At 45.7% G+C, this 23,796-nt stretch overlaps 1 protein-coding gene and 1 long non-coding RNA gene across 11 annotated transcripts in view; one reads left to right on the forward strand and one right to left on the reverse strand.

Annotated features, from left to right (window-relative positions):
- The window catches only part of LOC139762553 (uncharacterized), a 38,810-nt gene extending 37,741 nt beyond the window's left edge, over positions 1-1,069 (forward strand). For all 3 annotated transcript variants that reach the window (XR_011715740.1, XR_011715742.1, XR_011715741.1), the window contains one exon: positions 412-1,069. This is a non-coding gene — a long non-coding RNA (uncharacterized lncRNA). The remainder of the gene's footprint in view (positions 1-411) is intronic.
- The window catches only part of LOC139762555 (uncharacterized), a 712,972-nt gene that overhangs the window by 342,617 nt on the left and 346,559 nt on the right, over positions 1-23,796 (reverse strand). The gene's annotated exons all lie outside the window — the stretch shown is intronic.

Here is a 23,796-nt window from a genome sequence, read left to right on the forward strand (position 1 = left end):
GTTAGTGCTCAGAAGTCGCATGATCACTCTCCTTGATAATGTTTTGTCCATACGGGTGGAGAGCAGTAACCTTAAAAACTTAATGTAAGTTATGAGTGTCTGCGAAAAGGAGTGGGACGCTGCATAAAGAATGAGGTACCTGCATCACAGTTTATTAGCAGCCATATCCAGCGGGTGACTATATTGGGGTTTGGCTAAGCTTTGATAACAATGAAGTAGGCAATATATCTGGAAATATTATAATCATTGTTGTAACCACAATTTCATACTAAAGATATTATGTAGATTATGTAAAAGTTGTGAAATTAGGCTTATAACTATCTAAACTTGAAAATTGAAATTGAAATTTTCAATTTAGGCAACCGATTGTATCCATTCCTTGTGAACATTGTTGTGTTTTATTGTTGGCAGAGAGATCAGGAGCTGCAAAGGTAACCCCCTCCAGCGAACGTGATGGGCATAAGACGTCTCCCCGTTGAGCGGCAGGCAAATATTGTACGACAAAGGAACACACAACAGAACTCCCGAGAGGAATGAACGCCTGAGGGAACAGCACACATCCCGAGCGAAACAGATTCTGGTCTGAAGCAGTGTTAACGGAGGTGATGTGTGTATCCAACTCTCATGACAAGTTCACTGCTGGAGGAGGAACTGTACCAGGTAGGAAGTTAATGATTTGTTGCTGTTCAAAGACTTAAAACGCCATTGTTATGGTAATAAAAAATTCATGCGGATACCCAAATGTTAATGATATACTGTTTATACACCACAAATTATATAAATCCTGCCGAACGAGTACAATAAACGTTAAAATCATACAATGTTCCACGCACAAATGACTGAGCCAACATGAGCGAGGAGGCCCCTACTGCATCTAGAGGAAAGCGACATTACATGGCCTGGGTGACGTTATCCACATTGGAGGTCGCTTTACTACGACGACTGTTGCAGTAACTGCTGGAGGAACGTTTCTTGCCGTCTCTGCGGGCGAGGGGTTTACCTCTCCCTGCCGGGCCTGTCATTTCTATTGACACTGCTCGTGTTGTTGAACGCTGGTCCCTAGGAACAAGACACCCTACAGCTCCTGGACTAGGCCAGCAAAGGAGTGGACTTGATTGTCATTGAATATATTTGGGCAGAAATGGTGTACACCTCGCCATCAGGAGACGAGAAGTGTAGCCATCAACTACTGAACCACGTCCACGCCCTTCGGGAACTCTGCAGGCTGGACAGGGTATTGAATTGTACCTAAAAGTTGGGTTTTATTTGTCTATAAATGGATGTATAGTGTCAATAATAATCAGAGGACAATGTGTACTTAAACGATATGTAGAGGAAAATATATATACGTGATTTATTCACGTTGTTCACGTAGGGTTGTTCATGCCCAGTGTGAATTAAGGCCTGTCTACACGAGCGGGCCTGATCGGCGGGTTTGCCCGTTAACGGGCAAATTCTGGCGGGCCTGCCCGTGAATGTTGTCCACACGACCGAAGTGGTGAACAGCCGGGCCTGCCCGACGATGTTGCCAGTAGCGGGTGGAGTGCGGTACGAGAACCATGGTGCCTAGCATTGTCAAGAAAAAGATTTTGTGCTCTATGATAATAGCTTTGTGTCTCAAGAAGAAAAGAAAAGGATATGGCGTAAAGATTGGTTAAAGAAAAGATGTTTGGAAGCACTGCAACAATACTTCATGAACTACAAAGTAGTGAGGAACACGACTTCAGAAATTACCTGAGGATGAGTGTAAGCACTTTTACATCTTGTTATCAAAGGTGGAGCCATACATGTGAAGGGAGCCATACATAGTGAAGAAAGACACAGTTATGAGAAACGGCATTACAGCTTGTGTCCAAGTTTGACAATGAAGGTCTTGGATTATCACTGTCATGGAGGAAAATCAGGTCATAGAAGCACCACAATTTAGGTACATAGTTATCCTCTCCCTGCTCTTGACTTCTGTGAATGCTTTAATTTCTTGCATTCACGTCGAAATTGGTTACGCAGCGTGTCTATTTTCTTTTTCATGTCATCCGTCGTAACGTAAGTACCATGCTCTCTCATCTCCGCAGCAATAGCCTTCACTGCTGTTATGGGTTTGTCTCTGTTCTTATAGCATTTCAGCTTCACATTCCATAAACATGGATTCTTACGATAAAGGTCAATCAAAGTACTAGTAAGTGCTTTAGACCAAAAAATTGTTGGTGGCTCACTAGAGTTATCCTGGGCTGCCATCGTTAAATGTTCACTGTGCTACTATGCCGTGGGATGTGGGATGAAGGCCCGCTGTGGGTTCACGATATTATCTTGCGTCTGGCAGGGTAGAAACTCCAGCTACCGGGCACCAGCTCAGTGATTTCGCTCGGCGGGATTTCGGGCAATTTGATCGTTTGCCCGTCAAATATGCCCGTTAACGGGCAAGCCCGCTCGTGTAGACAGGCCTTTAGATGGCGGCCACCAACATTTTTGTTTGTCTCTTCAGCTGTATGATATTATGATCGAGTGATAACGATTACAATAGAATATTTGATCTTTTAGTTGTATTTGATTTTGTCTATTGTTTCTAAGCTGTATTAAACGCAGAACCTCCCATCAACACATGGCAACGCAGCTGTGTGATACGAACGAAGAGTCGTCAGTAAAGGGAAAGAAATCAATGCTTTGAGTATCGGCCAACTTTACTGTTGACGATTGACGGAGTCTATCAATGTCCTGCTTACGAGAAGGACAAATCCTTAATGATAGGAGTACCCAAGCGACTATCATAATGGGGAAATCGTGTGGCATAATTGTAACCTATTTCCATACCAGCAGTGTTCAATTAAGTATACACCTTGCTGCTAAGATACTTAACCGTACTACAGCAGCATCTGGTTCAGTGGTTTGCACTAACCTCTTGCAGCCTTCTACCTCCAGCTTTATAGATATTACACCCTCTCTAACTGAAATGTCTGAGGTACATTTTGATTGTTAGGATGATGAATGAGGATGAATGTCACTAGATCATCGTATAAGTTGACGGCATAGGCATAAGATCTACTTTCATCTACAGAGGATAATGACACTATTTATAGTTGTATACATATACCACAAATATAGATAAACATTGCTCTTATCGTACCAAAAAAACAAAAGTTTTATGAAGGAATTGGAAGCAAATATTTCAGTATGATGTTCCCAACAGTGTGAAGCATATAAATTCTCAGTAGAATAAGGATAGAAAAGAAATACATAGAAAAGAAATACAGAGTCTTGAACATTGTACAGGGATACAAAAGAATATTTTATAGAAATATACAAAGATGACTAAATACTTTACTACATCTCTTCTTATATATACAGTATGTATTTCTCAAAAAAGAAGTTTTCCATACGTTTTCAACAATTCAAAATTGTAAGTTATGTTTACAAAAAGCAATGGTTTGTGGCTCTTATTTGTTTTAATGTCAATTTTGGCACCGTTTCAGATTTTAACAACAGGTGTTGTATTTGGAAATCATATTATTTATTCCCTTAACTGTCAGGCAGACGGTATAAGACTAAAGACTAATCTATGTTTACTTCAATTTGTGATTTATACTATCAATTACATGTGATCTCGTTTCACCGTTGACCGTGTTTGTATGTATAGTGCTATACTTCAGTAAATAAAATGCTTATAAGATATTAACTGACTCTGTGCTTTCATTTTCAACGGGTATGACTTAATGTATTACCATGTAGATAGACATACTCTTGCATATCAGGATGTTGAGCTTTGAAAGAATTATTTTGATATGTAAGACTTGCTCATTTTTTACATTCATGTGCAATACACTATTGAATGTTTTAAAGATTATGATATGTTAGTGTCTGTGTTTATATTCTAAGCAGATTCATGACTGCTTGTGTTTGCATGTGAATATCGATATGCATGCATGTCAGACTGTTATGCTTTGATATCGTATTTTGTATTACTGCATGCATGTGTGTATGCATGTACATGCAGTGTATCATAAGGTGAAAACATGTTATATATATATATATATATATATATATATATATATATATATATATATATATATATATATATATCAATACTGTATTGCACCAAGTAAATATCACACGATCAATTGTTTCCTGTTATCACAATATCTAAGAATGAGGTGAAATGTAAGAGTATTAGGCAAATCTAAATTACGATAAATTACCAGCACAAATCGAAGATAGGAAAACGAAAAAAAAAAAAAAAATATGTGGTTCTTGAGCAACGAAGAAAATTTTGTCAGTTAACAAAATGTCAAGTTTATATTAATTATTTTTCCACTGCTAAAGCAAAACATAACATTTATACCACACAAAGTAGAACAAAGGACTTTATTCCCTGCAGAAATTATGCCAGATTTGAATAGCTTACAATTACCTTTAAGTTTCCCGTTTTTTTCGTAGTTAAGTTTTATATTTTCCGTTTTCTAATAGCTCTTAATCGACCTCCAGATGGCGTTACTGCAAGCATCACAAAAATCAGTATGTCAAAAGACTAAGTTGCGCTTCTTTGTATGTCAAAAGACTAAGTTGCGCTTCTTTGTATGTGTTTCTCGCTGAGCTCGGCCGCCATTTGCAGTCTTACTTCTCTCGTTTCTCAAGACGTATTTGTTCTTACGCTCTGTATTTCAAGTCTGTGTTGCCTGATAACGTTGTGTCAACTCGTCTTTTCGGTAAGTCAGACTTTATTTATCGCTATGGCAACGTTTCTGTGCATTCTTCCTTGACAAGTGGGGCTCCCTTGAGCTTTTATTCCGCGTATCAATACGTAGGAAGGATTACTCCTCCTAGTCCTCTCTCTCTCTGGTACAACTCAACCCTTATCCGAAGTCTCTCTCTCTGGTAAAAAGCAACCCTCATCCCAAGCCTCTCTCTCTTGTACAACACAACCCTCATCCCAAGCCTCTCTCTCTTGTACAACCCAACCCTCTCGCTCTGGTACAACTCAACCCACATCCCTGGCCTCTCTCTCTCTCCCGATTGCCGCCCCTTGCGACAGCGAGGTGGCGCCGCTTCCTATCCACATCCAGGCCCCACACACCTTTACGTGGTCTACCACAGGCGTTTCACATGCCTTGGTCAGTCCACTGACGGCACATCCACCCCTGTATACCACATCGTTCCAATTCAATATACTCCGTGCACTTACCTAACCATCCTTTATGTTCAGGCCCCCAATGGTTCAAAAACTTTTTCACTCCATTCTTTCACCTTGAATTTTGTCTCCCGCTTCTCCTTGTTCCCTCCACTTCTGGCACAAATGTCCTCATTGTCAACCTTCCCTCACTCATTCTTTACATAATTCCAAATCACTGCTACACACCCTCCTCTGCTCTCTCTCTCAATCACACTGTTTTATTCCCACACTTAACTGCTCATTACTTACCCGATCAAACTATCTCATACCACATATTGTCCTCAAACATATCATTTCCAACACAATCCACCCTCCAACGCACAACCCTATCAATCGACCATGCCTCCCAACTTGACATCATTACTAGCAACTGTCATCTTCGCCACATGCAACTGTCGTCTTAACAACATACATGAGTCACCTTCGTGACATACTCCTGTCATCTCCACTATATGCAATTCTCATCTTCACTACATGCACTTCAGCTGATCATTAGCATTTGCTAAATTCGTAACATCTTCACACTTCATACACGAGTCACCTTCACTACATGCACCTGTCATCTGCACATATACCTGTCATCTTCACTATACGCAATTCTTCACCACATGCACTTGAGTTCATCTTCGTAACATCTTCACACTACATACATGATTCACCTTCACTAGATCCACTACATGCATATATCTGCACACCTGTCATCTTCACCACACCCACCTCTCTCCTTCATCGTGGGCACTTGAAACTCGTCGCAAGCATTTGTAATGTTCACCAGATATTCACAACATATTCGTGTCATCTTCGCTAAATGCACTTGTCACCTCCACTAATACATACCTTCACTTTATGCACTTACCATCTTCACCATATGTACATGAGTTCATCACTAGCATTTTTCATCTTTGCAACATCTTGACAACTTAAACAAATCACCTTCACTAGATGCACCAGTCATCCACATATATATACCTAACATCTTCACTACCCAATTCTCACTTTCGTCACATTTACTTGAGTTCATCAATAGCATTAGCCATCTTCCCAACATCTTCACGAGTCACCTTCACTAAATGCACCAGTCATCGCCATATATACCTGTCATCTTTACTATAAGCACGTCTCATCTTCACTACTTCCACCTGACTTCTTGCACTTGTGTGACATATCACAGGGTCGTTCTGATCCATCTTTGATACGTTTTTCTCATTTCCATTTCCATTTGAAATTTTTGTTTCCAGCATATCACAAAATAAAAAATGATCTCATCAAAAATTCTCAATCTTCTTATCGCGGCGTTCGGGTTGTACAGCGCGACGGGCCTCTACTACATGTACCAGGCAAGGATCATGAATTCCTTGCTCACGGAGATACAGGAGAGGAGGTCGCGTCTGCCTTTGTCGGTGCTCCCTATGGCCAACCTACCTGGGGTGGACGAGGGCCTATCTGGGACGTGGATCCCCATCGTTGGGACGTACAAACTGGCCTCCCAGTATGCCTTCGTCAGTGAGAGGCTCAAAGACGTCATTCTCTATGACAAGGCAGTAGAGGAACACGTCGTTTTCATGTTGTACTCCCTCGCCGAGGCGCTCCTGGTGGTGTTGATCTCGGCCAGTCTCTGGTTCTCCAGGCGGTACCTGGTGGACGCAAGGAGACCACGCACTACTGCTGCCCAGGATACCGGGCCTACGGCCGTCCAGGATGCAGCCCAACCTGCCGGTAGTGAAACCGTCGTTCCAGCCGTTAGTGAGAACGACGAGCCTGCCGGTAGTGAAACCGTCGTTCCAGCCGTTAGTGAGAACGACGAGCCTGCCGGTAGTGAAACCGTCGAACATTCACGTCATGAAAACACCCAACTTAGCGGTAGTGAAGACGTCGAGCCTATCATTGGTAAGGTCGTCAAGCCTGCCGTTGGTACCAGCCTTGAGCCTGAATCTGGAGGGTTTCCCTGGTATAACGAGGTTGTTGAATTTGTAGCTGAGATGCAGACGGACACGGAATCTGTTCTTCTTGCAGGAGGTCGTCCATTCCGCTGCAAGTGGTTTATATCTCTTTGGGAGGGTAACCTGACTTTAACAGAGGATAAATGGAAGGTAAGTCGCGGAAAGGTTCCCAGACAAAGAATTAGCAAATGGTTTAAGCAAGTCCCTCAAGCTTCTAAAATCAATAAAGTTCAAGCAGATGATGATGCACTGATCCAGGCTGAAGTGGAAGATCGTCCTGTGATCCAGTCACCAGATGATCAACCACTTATCCAAACTGAAGTGGAAGATCGTCCTGTGATCCAATCACCAGATGATCAACCACTTATCCAAACTGAAGTGGAAGATCGTCCTGTGATCCAATCACCAGATGATCAACCACTTATCCAAACTGAAGTGGAAGATCGTCCTGTGATCCAGTCACCAGATGATCAACCACTTATCCAAACTGAAGTGGAAGACCCAGGAAGAACAGGAGAGTAGAACAGCGGACTCGGGTCAAGCCTAAACGCCCTCAGGACCAGCTGTCACGTGACGAGGACGAACCTTCTGTGGTCCAGACACCAAAATATCGGATTGTGACCCAGGAGGAACTTGACGCTCGTCCTGTGGGAGTGGGAAAGTGGTGTGAGGACAGACCTGAGGGAAAACGGCCTCAGGACCAACTCTCAGGTGAAGAGGACGTTCCTCCTGTGACACAAGAGGAATCTGATGCTCGTCCTGTGTTCCCGGCAGGAGTGGGAAAATGGTGTGAGGACAGACCTGAGAGAAAACGGCCTCAGAACCAACTCTCAGGTGAAGAGGACGTTCCTCCTGTGACACAAGAGGAATCTGACGCTCGTCCTGTGTTCCCGGCAGGAGTGGGAAAGTGGTGTGAGGACAGACCTGAGAGAAAACGGCCTCAGAACCAGCTGTCACGTGACAAGGACAAACCTTCTGTGGTCCAGACACCAAAATATCGGATTGTGACCCAGGAGGAACTTGACGCTCGTCCTGTGTTCCCGGCAGGAGTGGGAAAATGGTGAGAACAGACCTGACAGCAAACGGCCTTAGGACCTGCCTTCATCTGCCTCTAAAGATCCTCCTCATATCAAGACTGCATTAGAACGGAGGATCAGCGAGTGTCAAGCTTGTGAAACTCCAGTAATGGACAAGCGACACTTCAGTCCTTGAGTCTAGCGAGACTCCATCTCGCGGTGAGTCTCCAGTCCTTGAGAATCAGCTCAATCGTTACGTGGGACAACAAGGGAATTGAGGCCAGTCGCCACATTTGGCATACGTGTACTTCCGAGGACACCAACAACTGTAAGAGATGCGCTTGTGAGGATTTCTTATCTTTCAGTGAAAGATACAAACCAAAATAATGAATTCCTGCACCGCATCGTGCATCTCGAACTAAGCCCTGTAGGCAGGCAGGAGCAATGTTGTCCGGCGCCTGATTTGAATCCGGACCGCATTTCCTCATTCCCTGTAAGTTGGTCCTAATACGTTTCTTTCTTTTTTCTTATCATATATCTGATGTAACTTCACTTTTTATATATATTACTCAAGTCAAAGTTTTTCGCTAATTCCTTTAGGATCATGTTTAATTAGAATAACATGATCACGACTGACGTTGGGAGAGGGAGGGAGTGAGTGACTGTGTTAGTGATAATGACAGTGATAATGAAGATGACGTAAGGCACACTGGGCTAAACACAGTTATCTTCACAGACGGCAGGTTGAGCTTATGAATAGGAAATTCTGATTACTAAGGTATTTAACGAATGGCTAGAAGGAGAATGCAGTGATGGGATACTCAAGCATGCAAGTCTAATCAGGACATTATTCTATTACGCATTAACTCTGACTTAAGTCATCGAAGGCCAGGATTGCTCCAGCCACACTGTACCACACTATGATATTCACGAAGTGATTTCTTCATTATCATCAAAAATCGTCTTCATAGTTTGCAATCGTCCATTATCGTGTGAGGTTCATCTTGCGTGACCTTCTGGTGCACAATATTCTGTCCAGCGCCTCTGTTACTACTGCCTCTCCAGCCTGTCCAACAACACTCCTGTCATCTTCCTCCCTCCTTACAAAAGGATGTCCAGTGATGTCAAAGAACTCTTTATCCCTCTTTAACTTGCGGCTGAGGAGTTCCATTCTCGACTCTCTTCTCCTTTCTCCATCTCGTTTTTCTTTATTCTTCATATTCACCAACGACAGCTTCGTCTGTACGAGATGCACTGAAGAGGGAATTCTTATCTTTCTGTGAAGGATACATTCCAACATCTTCACCACTCATTTTCCTGTAGGCTAAAGGCCGTAAATATTTTTACATTTAATATCTAATTCTAAAACTAAAAGTATACCATCTTACCAACCCCGGCATCAAGATCTGAGTATCGATGGTTTTCCACAGCATTGCCAAATATCTTTTTGCATTGGGCAAGAGTTATGTGGCCCAGCTGATCCTAACACACTTGCTATAAATAACTAAAACACTAATTCACAAGTGTAAGGGAAATTTAGTTAATGAATTTAAGCACTTCAAAATAAACAATACACTGCAATACCTGCCTCAGCATAATACTGACGAACGACTCTGCTTACCCTCCAATGGTAAAGTCCACTTAAGGGAGCATTAACTGGTTACACATGTCCTTTCGGTGAATTCGGTCCATACGGGCACAGGGATGCGGGCGTGCAGAAGTCCTTGCTAAACGACGGCCAACGTTCTCAAGGTCAAGTAGGCCTGTAAGAGCATTATTTACATGTAGCGCAGTGCACCCAGTGTACGTCCTTGGTACAACTCATTGTTTCCATCCACACACTGCTAAGATTCTCTTTGGGCCCACTGTTGTGCGACCCTTACTGATGTCCTGTTGGATTACAGTAGATGTTAACGTTATGCCCTCTAGGCTAGACAAATCGTATCCAAGGTGATTGTTACTCACTCGTCTTTGTTCTGCTGACGATAGGATACCACTTGTTGTAATACTGTCAATCATGTCAGTTTCCTTAGTTGATTACTGCAATAATTCACTTTGTCACTTTTCCTCAAGTAATACACTTTCGTTGCCACATTAACTGCCTGTTATTATTCTTAAAATCTGAGGTTTTATCTACTCAGTAGTAGATAGATTTGTTGGTAGAAATTGATTTTACAAGAATATCCTTAATTAGTAATTTTTCGATGCGTGAGTGAGGCGTGGTGGTTTCTAACCCTGGCGACAAATCCTCACCAGGGTCGGCCTAATATTCACACACTGACGCATGCACACACACACACACAAGCTTCTTTATACATTCCAGGTACCACTCCGCCTCAAAGAAAACAGCATCGCCACCCCTTGCGTCAAAGAAGTAGCGCCAGGAAATGTACGAAGAAATGCCACATCTGCCGACATCCATTTTCTAGCTGTCATGTGTACTACAACGAAACCAAAGCTCCTTATCCACATCCAGGCGCCACACACCTTTCCGTGGTTTACCCCTGTCGTTTCATATGTCCTGGCTCAATCCCCTGATGGCAAGTCGCCCCCAGTATAGCACATCATTCCAATTCCCTTTATTCTCTGCACGCCTTTTGTATGTTCAGGCACCAGTCACTTAAAATCTTTTTCAATTCATCCTTCCACATCCAATTTTATCTCCCGCTTCTCCTTGCTCCCTCCACCTCTGACACATATATCCTCTTTGTTAACCTTTCCTCACTTATTCTCTCAGTATGTTCAAACAATGTCAACACACCCTTTTCTGCTCTCAAAACCATCCTCTTTTTATTACAACACATCTTTCTTGCCCTTTCATTACTTAATCAAACTACCTCACAACACATCTTGTCTTCAAATATTTCACTACCAACACATCCACCAAACTCCGCGCATTCCTTTATAGATCCCATGTCTCGCAACCATATAATATTGATGTAACTACTCTTCCTTCATACTAATGTTCGTATTCTTCTTCGCTTCCAGAACCTCCGACCCCTCCGAGACCCTATGACTCGCGCTTCCGTGGTTCCATTTGCTGCTAAGTCCACTAATAGATATTGAAAAACTTCCAGTTTTTCTCCTTTTAAACTTGCATCCTTAACTAACCTGTCCCTCAACCCAGCTGAACCTAATAACATTGGTTTATATTCACATTTCTAAATTTCACACACACTTCCAAACTGTCACCAAATTCTGCAGTTTCTTACTCGAATCAGCCACGGGTGCTGTATCATCAGTGAACATCAAATGACTCCCTTCCCAGGCTATCTCATCTCCAACATAGTATAATCGCACCTCTCTCCAAAACTCTTGCATTTACCTCCCCAACCATCCCATCCATAAACAAATCACACACCCCTGCAGCAAACGACCTTCACTGCGAGCCAAACTCTCCTCTCTTCGCAGTCGTATTTATGTCCTACACCCCTGGCAAAAACTTCTCACCGCTTCCAGCACTTTACCTCCAACAACATATATTCTAAGCACTCACACACAAACATACATCTTTCTATCTCTCTCTCTCCCACACTGATCGCTACCCCCTACGTCAGCGAGGTGGTGCCAGGAAACAGACAAAGGGCCATATCCGCTCACACTCATTCTCCACCTGTCATGTGTAATGCACCGAAACCACAGCTTCCTATCCACATCCAGGCCCCACACACCTTTACGTGGTCTACCACAGACGTTTCACAAGCCTTGGTCAGTCCACTGACGGCACATCCACCCCTGTATACCACATCGTTCCAATTCAATATACTCTGTGCACTCACCTGACTATCCTTTAATGATCAGGCCCCCCATGGTTCAAAACCTTTTTCACCCCATTCTTTCACCTTGAATTTTGTCTCCCGCTTCTCCTTGTTCCCTCCACTTCTGCCACAAATGTCCTCATTGTCAACCTTTCCTCACTCATTCTTTACATAATTCCAAATCATTGCTACACACCCTCCTCTGCTCTCTCTCTCAACCACACTGTTTTATTCCCACATTTAACTGCTCATTACTTACCCGATCAAACTATCTCATACCACATATTGTCCTCAAACATATCATTTCCAACACAATCCACCCTCCAACGCACAACCCTATCAATCGACCATGCCTCCCAACTTGACATCATCACTAGCAACTGTCATCTTCGCCACATGCAACTGTCGTCTTTACAACATACATGAGTCACCTTCGTGACATACTCCTGGCATCTCCACTATATGCAATTCTCATCTTCACTACATGCACTTCAGCTCATCATTAGCATTTGCCAAATTCGTAACATCTTCACACTACATACACGAGTCACCTTCACTACATGCACCTGTCATCTGCACATATACCTGTCATCTTCACTATACGCAATTCTTCACAACATGCACTTGAGTTCATCTTCGTAACATCTTCACACTACATACATGATTCACCTTCACTACATGCATATAACTGCACACCTGTCATCTTCACTACACCCACCTCTCACCTTCATCGTGGGCACTTAAAACTCGTCGCAAGCATTTGTAATGTTCACCAGATATTCACAACATACTCGTGTCATCTTCGCTAAATGCAATTGTCACCTCCACTAATACATACCTTCACTTTACGCACTTATCATCTTCACCACATGTACATGGGTTCATCACTAGCATTTTTCATCTTTGCAACATCTTGACAACTTAAACAAATCACCTTCACTACATGCACCAGTCATCCCCATATATATACCTAACATCTTCACTACCCAATTCTCACTTTCGTCACATTTACTTGAGTTCATCATTAGCATTAGCCATCTTTGCAACATCTTCACGAGTCACCTTCACTAAATGCACCAGTCATCGCCATATATACATGTCATCTTTACTATAAGAACGTCTCATCTTCACTACTTCCACCTGACTTCTTGCACTTGTGTGACATATCACAGGGTCGTTCTGATCCATCTTTGATACGTTTTTCTCATTTCCATTTCCATTTGAAATTTTTGTTTCCAGCATATCACAAAATAAAAAATGATCTCATCAAAAATTCTCAATCTTCTTATCGCGGCGTTCGGGTTGTACGGCACGACGGGCCTCTACTACATGTACCAGGCAAGGATCATGAATTCCTTGCTCACGGAGATACAGTAGAGGAGGTCGCGTCTGCCTTTGTCGGTGCTCCCTATGGCCAACCTACCTGGGGTGGACGAGGGCCTATCTGGGACGTGGATCCCCATCGTTGGGACGTACAAACTGGCCTCCCAGTATGCCTTCGTCAGTGAGAGGCTCAAAGACGTCATTCTCTATGACAAGGCAGTAGAGGAACAGGTCGTCTTCATGTTGTACTCCCTCGCCGGGGCGCTCCTGCTGGTGTTGATCTCGGCCAGTCTCTGGTTCTCCAGGCGGTACCTGGTGGCCGCAAGGAGACCACGCACTTCTGCTCGCCAGGATACCGGGCCTACGGCCGTCCAGGATGCAGCCCAACCTGCCGGTAGTGAAACCGTCGTTCCAGCCGCTAGTGAGAACGACGAGCCTGCCGGTAGTGAAACCGTCGTTCCAGCCGTTAGTGAGAACGACGAGCCTGCCGGTAGTGAAACCGTCGAACATTCACGTCATGAAAACACCCAACTTAGCGGTAGAGAAGACGTCGAGCCTATCATTGGTAAGGTCGTCAAGCCTGCCGTTGGTACCAGCCTTGAGCCTGAATCTGGAGGGTTTCCCTGGTATAACGAGGTTATTGAATTTGTAGCTGAGATGCAGACGGACACGGAATCTGTTCTTCTTGCAGGAGGTCGTCCATTCCGCTGCAAGTGGTTTATATCTCTTTGGGAGGGTAACCTGACTTTAACAGAGGATAAATGGAAGGTAAGTCGCGGAAAGGTTCCCAGACAAAGAATTAGCAAATGGTTTAAGCAAGTCCATCAAGCTTCTAAAATCAATAAAGTTCAAGCAGATGATGATGCACTGATCCAGGCTGAAGTGGAAGATCGTCCTGTCATCCAGTCACTAGAAGATCAACCACTTATCCAAACTGAAGTGGAAGATCGTCCTGTGATCCAGTCACCAGATGATCAACCACTTATCCAAACTGAAGTGGAAGATCGTCCTGTGATCCAATCACCAGATGATCAACCACTTATCCAAACTGAAGTGGAAGATCGTCCTGTGATCCAGTCACCAGATGATCAACCACTTATCCAAACTGAAGTGGAAGATCGTCTTGTGATCAACAGGAGAGTAGAACAGCGGACTCGGGTCAAGCCTAAACGCCCTCAGGACCAGCTGTCACGTGACGAGGACGAACTTTCTGTGGTCCAGACACCAAAATATCGGATTGTGACCCAGGAGGAACTTGACGCTCGTCCTGTGGGAGTGGGAAAGTGGTGTGAGGACAGACCTGAGAGAAAACGGCCTCAGGACCAGCTGTCACGTGACGAGGACAAACCTTCCGTGGTCCAGACACCAAAATATCGGATTGTGACCCAGGAAGAACTTGACGCTCGTCCTGTGTTCCCGGCAGGAGTGGGAAAATGGTGTGAGGTCAAACCGAAAGAAAAGCGCCCTCAGGACCAGCTGTCACGTGACGAGGACGAACCTTCTGTGGTCCAGACACCAAAATATCGGATTGTGACCCAGGAGGAACTTGACGCTCGTCCTGTGGGAGTGGGAAAGTGGTGTGAGGATAGACCTGATAGAAAACGGCCTCAGGACCAACTGTCAGGTGAAGAGGACGTTCCTCCTGTGACACAAGAGGAATCTGACGCTCGTCCTGTGTTCCCGGCAGGAGTGGGAAAATGGTGAGAACAGACCTGACAGCAAACGGCCTTAGGACCTGCCTTCATCTGCCTCTAAAGATCCTCCTCATATCAAGACTGCATTAGAACGGAGGATCAGCGAGTGTCAAGCTTGTGAGACTCCAGTAATGGACAAGCGACACTTCAGTCCTTGAGTCTAGCGAGACTCCATCTCGCGGTGAGTCTCCAGTCCTTGAGAATCAGCTCAATCGTTATGTGGGACAACAAGGGAATTGAGGCCAGTCGCCACATTTGGCATACGTGTACTTCCGAAGACAACAACAACTGTAAGAGATGCGCTTGTGAGGATTTCTTATCTTTCAGTGAAAGATACAAACCAAAATAATGAATTCCTGCACCGCATCGTGCATCTCGAACTAAGCCCTGTAGGCAGGCAGGAGCAATATTGTCCGGCGCCTGATTTGAATCCGGACCGCATTTCCTCATTCCCTGTAAGTTGGTCCTAATACGTTTCTTTCTTTTTTCTTATCATATATCTGATGTAACTTCACTTTTTATACATATTACTCAAGTCAAAGTTTTTCGCAAATTCCTTTAGGATCATGTTTAATTAGAATAACATGATCACGAGTGACGTTGGGAGAGGGAGGGAGTGAGTGACTGTGTTAGTGATAATGACAGTGATAATGAAGATGACGTAAGGCACACTGGGCTAAACACAGTTATCTTCACAGACGGCAGGTTGAGCTTATGAATAGGAAATTCTGATTACTAAGGTATTTAACGAATGGCTAGAAGGAGAATGCAGTGATGGGATACTCAAGCATGCAAGTCTAATCAGGACATTATTCTATTACGCATTAACTCTGACTTAAGTCATCGAAGGCCAGGATTGCTCCAGCCACACTGTACCACACTATGATATTCACGAAGTGATTTCTTCATTATCATCAAAAATGATCGTCTTCATAGTTTGCAATCGTCCATTATCGTGTGAGGTTCATCTTGCGTGACCTTCTGGTGCACAATATTCTGTCCAGCGCCTCTGTTACTACTGCCTCTCCAGCCTGTCCAACAACACTCCTGTCATCTTCCTCCCTCCTTACAAAAGGATGTCCAGTGATGTCACAGAACTCTTTATCCCTCTTTAACTTGTGGCTGAGCAGTTCCATTCTCGACTCTCTGCTCCTTTCTCCATCTCGTTTTTCTTTATTCTTCACATTCACCAACGACAGCTTCATCTGTACGAGATGCACTGAAGAGGGAATTCTTATCTTTCTGTGAAGGATACATTCCAACATCTTCACCACTAATTTTCCTGTAGGCTAAAGGCCGTAAATATTTTTACATTTAATATCTAATTCTAAAACTAAAAGTATACCATCTTACCAACCCCGGCATCAAGATCTGAGTATCGATGGTTTTCCACAGCATTGCCAAATGTCTTTTTGCACTGGGCAAGAGTTATGTAGCCCAGCTGATCCTAACACACTTGCTATAAATAACTAAAACACTAATTCACAAGTGTAAGGGAAATTTAGTTAATGAATTTAAGCACTTCAAAATAAACAATACACTGCAATACCTGCCTCAGCATAATACTGACGAACGACTCTGCTTACCCTCCAATGGTAAAGTCCACTTAAGGGAGCATTAACTGGTTACACATGTCCTTCCGGTCAATTCGGTCCATACGGGCACAGGGATGCGGGCGTGCAGTAGTCCTTGCTGAACGACGGCCAACGTTCTCAAGGTCAAGTAGGCCTGTAAGAGCATTATTTACATGTAGCGCAGTGCACCCAGTGTACCTCCTTGGTACAACTCATTGTTTCCGTCCACATATTGCTAAGATTCTCTTTAGGCCCACTCTTACGCGCCCCTTACTGATGTCCTGTTGGATTGCAGTAGATGTTAACGTTATGCTCCCTAGGCTAGACAAATTGTATCCAAGGTGATTGTTACTCACTTGTCTTTGTTCTGCTGACGATAGGATACCACTTGTAATACTGTCAATCATGTCAGTTTCCTTAGTTGATTACTGCAATAATTCACTTTGTCACTTTTCCTCACGTAATACACTTTCGTTGCCACATTATCTGCCTGTTATTATTCTTAAAATCTGAAGTTTTATCTACTCAGTAGTAGATAGATTTGTTAGTACAAATTGATTTTACAAGAATATCCTTAATTAGTAATTTTTCGATGCGTGAGTGAGGCGTGGTGGTTTCTAACCCTGGCGACAAATCCTCACCAGGGTCGGCCTAATATTCACACACTGACGCATGTACACACACACACAAGCTCCTTTATATATTCCAGGTACCACTCCGCCTCAAAGGAAACAGCATCGCCACCCCTTGCGTCAAAGAAGTAGCGCCAGGAAATGTACGAAGAAATGCCACATCTGCCGACATCCATTTTCTAGCTGTCATGTGTACTACAACGAAACCAAAGCTCCTTATCCACATCCAGGCGTCACACACCTTTCCGTGGTTTACCCCTGTCTTTTCATATGTCCTGGCTTAATCCAATGATGGCAAGTCGCCCCCAGTATAGCACATCATTCCAATTCCCTCTATTCCCCGCACGGCTTTTGTATGTTCAGGCCCCAGTCGCTTAAAATCTTTTTCAATTCATCCTTCTACATCCAATTTTATCTCCCGCTTCTCCTTGCTCCCTCCACCTCTGACACATATTCTCTTTGTTAACCTTTCCTCACTTATTCTCTCAATATGTTCAAACAATGTCAACACACCCTTTTCTGCTCTCAAAACCATCCTCTTTTTATTACAACACATCTTTCTTGCCCTTTCATTACTTAATCAAATTACCTCACAACACATATTGTCTTCAAATATTTCACTACCAACACATCCACCACCCTCCGCGCATTCCTTTATAGATCCCATGTCTCGCAAGGGTTATCTTCATAGATTCCCAATTAGTTGATTGGGACGTGCAGGAAGGTCTAACTACATTTCTAATAAACTGTGCTTCTCTTTTGAGAGTTATTTAACTACACAAAAGGGGTGGTGAAAGAAGTGTTTAATTGAAGTAAGATCGTATGGACAGAGGAAGAGGAAGATTAAGATCAAACTGCTGACAGCAAAGGCGGAAATCAGTAGGAGATGGCAGAAAGATGATGGTTTGAAAATGACCTTACCGAACCTGAAGCACAGAAACCTCCCAGCACCGCTCAACCTTCCAGAACGGCCTGTCGGTCGGGAGCAATGGGCACCCCTGCCAAGGCGTCCACCGCCCGCCCGACAACCCGCCCTCAGGAACTGGTACCTGCCCGGGAGCCACGGGAGAACAGCCTAATCCCGCACACCCTAAGCCAACAAAGGGGAGATGACCTTCGACCTGCTCGACGGCCGACACCAGATGTTCGAGGCAGGCCCGATTATGTTACCCTGTGCTCTTGGACCACATTCGGTAGAGGGAATGCGTCCAGGTTAGGGCTTTGACACTGCACACCTCTAGGTCCCGGTGTGTCAGTCCTAGCCCAATGAGAGCACTCGCACTCGACACCATGCACCTCGCCAGTTGACAGTGGCTGATGTTAGGTGCACGGTGTCTTTGCCGGTTAGATCCCGTACGCCCTGTAGGACTTCCGGGGTGCCGTAATAACTGCACTTGTGCCTGTGTGCAGTTGAGAGTGCGAGGTGGACACCAGAGACCTGGGCATCTATTATCCAGGCCTCTGTACCTTTGGAAGCCACGATGTCCGGCTTCCTAAAGGACCCCGCAATAGGGATGCGAGGCTCACAGACCACCTGGTACCCCCTCTGTCTCAACCGTCCGGCCAAATATGCACAGATGTTGTCGTGCCGTCTGACACGACCCCCATGGGTACGAGGGCACATCTGAGCGATGTGCCCCAGTGTCCCAGGTTTACGACAGGTGTCACAGAGGCCGTTGATCTCGGGCCGGCCTCTGGACGCCCTGGCTGGGGTCGGCAGCGCGCCTATCCTGACTTGGACGGCCTTCACATAGTCCGAACCGGACAGGAAACGGTTCCCGCTGGTGACCCATCTGCTAACCTGAGGCACGGCAGCAGATGGAGCGAGAGCCGCTCCGTCAACAGTACTGACTAAGTTGGACCTCCATGCGTGCAGGCGTTCGGTCTTGTTACCCGCCTGCCGACCAGCAATGCGTGCGGGTCCGGCCCAGCGCTGCAGTTTGCTCATTACTGCAGGCTCCCGAACTGCCGCATGAATCACCTGGTCGGTCGAGGTGAGTAACTTCTCCAACCGCGCTTGTTTATTAAGACGGACGGCCGAGACAAAGTCCGGTATACCCAAGCCCCCATCTCCTGTAGCCGAGTGAAAGTATGCGCAGGGCACGTCATGGGCTAGGCGGAGCCAGCGGCGGACTGCCACTCGCACCTGCCTGTCCATACGTGCTAACTGCGTCTTATAAACTTCACCTAGCACCAGTCGATGATTGAGCTTGGGCACCAAGTGTCCCACAAGCAACGCAACTCTTTGCTGAGGTTTTAGAGGGGCTCTGGTGATTTTAGGAGCCCCTCTTCTAGCAGGGCGCCGTAGGACTTCCGCCGCCCCTTAGATCCGACCAAGATGCCGAGGTACTTGTACTCGTCCTCAGCATTCATGGAACCGACAGCGCTGCCCAAGACTTGGAATGTCCTCTGTTGATTGACATACCAAGTCTTGCGTTTGCCGTCGACTTCCATGCTGAGGGTACGGCACTTTCCCGGGTTGACTTGAAGTCCACCCCCCGCAAGGGTCTCAGCCATGACATCAATTGCCTTCTGGAGGCCAGTGGGCGTCTGTGCTACCAGAACCAGATCATCAGCAAACATAAGTGCTGATACCCGTAGGTCACCCAATTTCACTCCCACGCCTGTCTCTTTTACTCTTGTGATTCCTTCATACTAATGTTCGCATTCTTCTTCGCTTCCAGAACCTCCGACCCCTCCGAGACCCTATGACTCGCGCTTCCGTGGTTCCATTTGCTGCTAAGTCCACTAACAGATATTAAAAAACTTCCAGTTTTTCTCCTTTTAAACTTGCATCCTTAACTAACCTGTCCCTCAACCCTGCTGAACCTAATAACCTTGTTTTATATTCACATTTCTAAATTTCACACACACTTCCAAATTGTCACCAAATTCTGCAATTTCTTACTCGAATCAGCCACGAGTGCTGTATCATCAGTGAACATCAAATGACTCCCTTCCCAGGCCCTCTCATCTCCAACACAGTATAATCGCACCTCTCTCCAAAACTCTTGCATTTACCTCCCCAACCATCTCATCCGTAAACAAATCACACACCCCTGCAGCAAACCGACCTTCACTGCGAGCCAAACTCTCCTCTCTTCGCAGTCGTACTCATGTCCTACACCCCTGGCAAAAACTTCTCACCGCTTCCAGCACTTTACCTCCAACAACATATATTCTAAGCACTCACCCTATCTCTCTCTCCCCCACACTGATCGCTACCCCCTACGTCAGCGAGGTGGTGCCAGGAAACAGACGAAGGGCCACATCCGCTCACACTCATTCTTCACCTGTCATGTGTAACGCACCGAAACCACAGCTTCCTGTCCACATCCATGCCTCACACACCTTTCCATAGTTTACCACAGAATTTTCACATGCCATGGTTCAGTCTATTGACGGCAGTTCGACCCCGGTATACCACATCGTTCTAATTAACTCTATCCCATACACGCATTTCACCCTCCCTTATGTTCAAGCCCCAATCGCTCTAAATCTTTTTCACTCCATTCTTTCACCTTGAATTTTGTCTCCCGATTCTCCTTGTCTCCTCCACTTCTGGCACATATGTCCTCAATGTCAACCTTTCCTCAGTGATTCTTTACATATTTTCACACTCTTTCAATACACCCTCTTCTACTCTTTCAACCATACTGTTTTATTCCTCACATCTCTCTTACCCGCTCATTACTAAATCAAACCATCTCATACCACATATCATTTCCAACACATCCACCCTCCACCGCACAACCCATGCCTCGTAACTTGACATCATTATTAACAAATGTTATCTTCGCCACATGCAATTGTCGTCTTCACAATGTACACGAATCACCTTTGCAACATACTCCTGTCATCTTCACTATACATAGTTCTCATCTTCATCACATGCACTTTTCATCACTAGCATTTGCCATTTTCGCAACATCTTCACATTATACACAAGTCATCTTCACTACATGCACTTGTCATATGCACATATACCCGTCATCGTCACTTTACGCACTTATCATCTTCATCACATGTACATGAGTTCATCAGTAGCATTTGTCAACCCAGGCCTCTCTCTCTAGTACATCCCAACCCACAACCCAAAATTCTCTCTCTGGTACAACTCAACCCTCATCCCAAGCCTCTCTCTCTGGTACAACCCAACCCTCATACTAAGACTCTCTCTCTGGTACAACCCAAATCTCATCCCAAGCCTCTCTCTTGGGTACAAACCAACCCTCATTCCAAGCCTCTCTCTCTGGCACAACCCAACCGTTATCCCAGTCGTCTCTCTCTGGTACAAACCAAACCTCATCCCAGGCCTCTTTCTCTGGTACAACTCAACACTCATCCCAAGGATCTCTCTCTGGTACAACCTAACCCTCATCCCTGCCCTCTCTCTCTAGTAGAGCCCAACCCTCATCCAAGTCGTCTCTCTCTGGTACGACCCAACCCTCATCCCAAGCCTCTCTCTCTGGTACAACTCAACACTCATCCCTAGCCTCTCTCTCTCTGGTACAACTCAACCCTCATCCCAGTCCTTTCTCTCTCTCTGGTACAACCCAACTCTCATCCGAGGCCTCTCTCTCTCTGTGGTACAACTCAATCCTTACCCCAAGCCTCTCTCTATGATACAACCAAACCCTCACCCTAAGACTCTCTCTCTAGTGCAACCCAACCCTCATTCCAAGCCTCTGTCTCTGGTACAACCGAACCCTCATCCAAAGCCTCTTTGGTACAACCCAATCCTCCTCCCAAACCTCTCAGTCTCTGGTACAACCCAACCCTCATCCCCGGCCTCTCTGTCTCTGGTACAAACCAATACTCATCCCAAGCGTTTCTCTCTGGTACAACACAACCCTCATCCCACGCCTCACTCTCTGGGACAACCTAATCCTCATCCCAAGCCTCTCTGGTACAGCTCAACCCTCATCCCAAGCCTCTCTCTCTGGTACAACCCAACCCTCATCCCAAGCCTCTCTCTCTGGTACAACCCAAGCCTCTCTCTCTCTCGTAACAACCTAACCCTCATCCCAAGCCTCTCTCTCTGGTACAACCCAACCCTCATCCCAAGCCTCTCTCTCTGGTACAACCCAACCCTCATCCCAAGCCTCTCTCTCTGGTACAACCCAACCCTCATCCCAAGCCTCTCTCTCTCGTAACAACCCAACCCTCATCCCAAGCCCCTCTCTCTGGTACAACCCAACCCTCATCCCAAGCCTCTCTCTCTGGTACAACCCAACCCTCATCCCAGGCCTCTTTCTCTGGTACAACCCAACCCTCTCTCTCTGGTACAACCCAACCCTCATCCCAAGCCTCTCTCTCTGGTACAACCCAACCCTCATCCCAAGCCTCTCTCTCTGGTACAACCCAACCCTCATCCTGAGACTCTCTCTCTGGTACAACCTAACCCTCATCCCAAGCCTCTCTCTCTGGTACAACCCAACCCTCATCCCAAGCCTCTCTCTCTGGTACAACCCAACCCTCATCCCAAGCCTCTCTCTCTGGTACAACCCAACCCTCATCCCAAGCGTCTCTCTCTGGTACAACCCAACCCTCATCCCTGGCCTCTCTCTCTAGTAGAGCCCAACCCTCATCCCAAGCCTCTCTCTCTGGTACAGCTCAACCCTCATCCCAAGCCTCTCTCTCTGGTACAACCCAACCCTCTCTTTTTGGTACAACCCAACCCTCATCCCAAGCCTCTCTCTCTGGTACAACCCAACCCTCATCCCAAGCCTCTCTCTCTGGTACAACCCAACCCTCATCCCAAGCCTCTCTCTCTGGTACAACCCAACCCTCATCCCAAGCCTCTCTCTCTGGTACAACCCAACCCTCATCCTGAGACTCTCTCTCTGGTACAACCTAACCCTCATCCCAAGCCTCTCTCTCTGGTACAACCCAACCCTCTCTCTCTGGTACAACCCAACCCTCATCCCAAGCCTCTCTCTCTGGTACAACCCAACCCTCATCCCAAGCCTCTCTCTCTGTTACAACCCAACCCTCATCCCAAGCCTCTTTCTCTGTTACAACTCGACCCTCATCCCAAGCCTCTCTCTCTGGTACAACTCAACAATCATCCCAAGCCTCTCTCTCTGGTACAGCTCAACCCTCATCCCAAGACTCTCTCTGGTACAACCCAACCCTCATCCCAAGCCTCTCTCTCTGGTACAACGCAACCCTCATCCCAAGCCTCTCTCTCTGGTACAACCCAACCCTCATCCCAAGCCTCTCTCTCTGGTACAACCCAACCCTCATCCCAAGCCTCTCTCTGGTACAACCCAACCCTCATCCCAAGCCTCTCTCTCTGGTACAACGCAAACCTCATCCCAAGCCTCTCTCTCTGGTACAACCCAACCCTCATCCCAAGCCTCTTTCTCTGTTACAACCCAACCCTCATCCCAAGCCTCTCTCTCTGGTACAGCTCAACCCTCATCCCAAGACTCTCTCTGGGACAACCCAACCCTCATCCCAAGCCTCTCTCTCTGGTACAACTCAACCCTCATCCCAAGCCTCTCTCTCTGGTACAACCCAACCCTCATCCCAAGTCTCTCTCTCTGGTAAAACCCAACCCTCATCCCAAGCCTCTCTCTCTGGTACAACCCAACCCTCATCCCAAGCCTCTCTCTCTGGTACAACCCAACCCTCATCCCAAGCCTCTCTCTCTGGTACAACCCAACCCTCATCCCAAGCCTCTTTCTCTGTTA

This window comes from Panulirus ornatus, chromosome 43 (genome assembly GCF_036320965.1).
Source record: "Panulirus ornatus isolate Po-2019 chromosome 43, ASM3632096v1, whole genome shotgun sequence".
NCBI classification, from domain to species: Eukaryota; Metazoa; Arthropoda; class Malacostraca; order Decapoda; family Palinuridae; genus Panulirus; species Panulirus ornatus.